Source organism: Conger conger, chromosome 13 (assembly GCF_963514075.1).
Source record: "Conger conger chromosome 13, fConCon1.1, whole genome shotgun sequence".
Lineage (NCBI taxonomy): Eukaryota > Metazoa > Chordata > Actinopteri > Anguilliformes > Congridae > Conger > Conger conger.
The window spans coordinates 179,856-182,355 of record NC_083772.1 but is presented as its reverse complement, the minus strand read 5'-3'; positions in this window follow the sequence as shown (position 1 = coordinate 182,355).

The window sequence follows — 2,500 nt, the reverse complement described above, 5'->3', positions numbered from 1 at the left end:
ACTCACTCACACACTCACACACCCTCACACACTCACTCACACATTCACACACTCACACGCTCACTCACTCACTCACTCACAAACTCTCTCACTCACACACTCACACACACTGACACACTCACTTACACACCCTCACACACTCACTCACACACTCACACACTCACTCACACTCTCACACGCGCATGCGCATACACACACACGTACACATGCATGCCTACATGCACAAGCACACACACACGCACACATACACACAGGGAGACGGACCACTCACAGCACTAAGAAATAGAGCTAAAAGTTAAAAGACGGTATTGTTTGCAGGAAGGGGCTTGCTCCTGTTATATGGTACTTTTCAGCAGAGGTAACATTCCTTCAAAATTGGACAAAAGAATTTTGATGGCGTGGCTAATGAAGGGTGGGCAGGGAGGCGGTGGGGTTAGGTTTCACAGGGTAGAGCTGATTCACTCACAGATTGTCAGTTAAACAGCTGTGAGAAAAAGACAAAATGTGGTCAGCATGGGATATGTATTATATCAGCATTCTATATTATTATATCAGGGCAAATATAGTTCTGTATGTAGGGCTGTCTGTAGCATGCTGTGTCTGTAGGACTGTGTCTGTAGATATCGTGTCTGTAGGACGCTGTGTCTTTAGCATTCTGTGTCTGTGTCTGTAGAACTGTCTGTAGAGCTATGTATGTAGGGCTGTCTGTATAATGGTCTTTGTAGATGCTGTGTCTAGATGCTGCCCCTGTAGAACTCTATAGAACTATGTGTCTGTAGATGTATCTATAGATGCTGTGTTTGTCGAACTATGTCGGTAGATGCTGTGTCTGCAGATGCTATATCAGGTAGGAATTTATCTGTGGCATTATGTGTGTGTATATGTTTGGTGTCTGTAGTTGATGTGTCTGTAGGACTGGGTCTGTAGAATTGTCTGTAGATACTGTGTCTGTAGATATCCGTCTGTAGAACTGTGTATTTACAATGCTGTGTCTGTAGTCCTGTCTAGAATGATGTCTGTAGATGCTGCATGTTTTATAGTTTTTTACAATCGTTTTCACACTTGTCTCAATACCATGTCCTCTTTTTCAAAACTCTTCACAACAGTGTGCTTTTGAAACATGCACCTGAGCACATCAGTTAACCTTTGGTGCAAAATGCACTTCAACCACCAAAACACTTAATATTTCACCCAAAAGTGACTCATGCTGCCATAACTATAGCATATGCTTTCTCCCATAAGACTACTTTGTCACTCAATGTTCAATGAACTACAAAACACAAACAACTTGGAGCATTGTTAAATACACATATTATGTGTTTCCCTTTCCTCTATTTTTGCGTCCACAAATATTTCAAGCCAAGCAGCTAAAGCAACTTTTGATCTGTCATGTCATGACTGAGTGTGGTAAATTTACAGTAAACTGTAAATGAATGAAAGTTTTACTATATTGGATACCCAGAATAAGAATTTTTACTGTGTAATGTAAAGCAATATATGATAAAGAAACAAATCACAAAAGCAACAGTATTCTTCAGAGGGTTTACAGTATTTTGACATTTGTTCTCACAGTGCAATATACTTATCCAGCCCTGGATGTGTTCCACTGTTATGTCCATACACCCAGCAGCCATTGCATCTAGAAGTGACATCTATTCATGTGGGTGGTGGTCCTAGACCTTCACATATACCTTCATAAACTTCATATTGGTACCTGAGTTCCTTGACACCCTCAGAGTTTCTGTCAAAGGGGACAGTGTACAACTGTTTCATCCTGATCTGATGTTTCTGTAGCACTCTTGAAATGGTTGTAGTGCTTACACTGTCAATGTTTGGAAATATGTTCTTGTCTGTGATTATGTTTTTGCGTATTTCTCTTAGCCTGATGCTGTTGTTGACAATGCCCATCCCAACTATTGTATCCTCCTGTTGAGGCGTAAACATTATTCCCCTTCCCCCTGTGTGACTGTGTGAGGTAACCGCTGGGTCCTGTAGTGAGTCAAAGACAAATGTGCTCTGATACATCTGCTTTTTCTGGAGACTTCTCAAATCACAGTACTGCGGTAACGTACACACCAATTGAACTCCTTCAGTCTGCTGAAAATACTGTATAGTACCTGTTGGTTTGCCTGAAAAGCCATTGTGGATCTAGGCAAGTTTGGTTGAACCCTCAACCTGCTTCCCTCAGGGACAGACCATGATTTACCACATGATCAATGACTGTGGCTCTGATTTAATCAGACACAACTGTTCTTGCTCTTCCACAACGTCTTCTTCCTCTACCTCTGGCTGCATCCATTTTCCCCACCAAGGCTAAATAATGAAAATGCCAATCCAAAGGTGGCCCCTTTCTCACCACCTACTCCACTCAGCTCCTTGTTCAAGCAATGGTCCTGTCCCGCCTGGACTATTGCAATTCTCTGCTGGCTGGCCTTCCAGCATCTGCCATCAGACCCTTACAACTGATCCAGAATGCTGCAGCCCGTCTGGTATTCAGTGT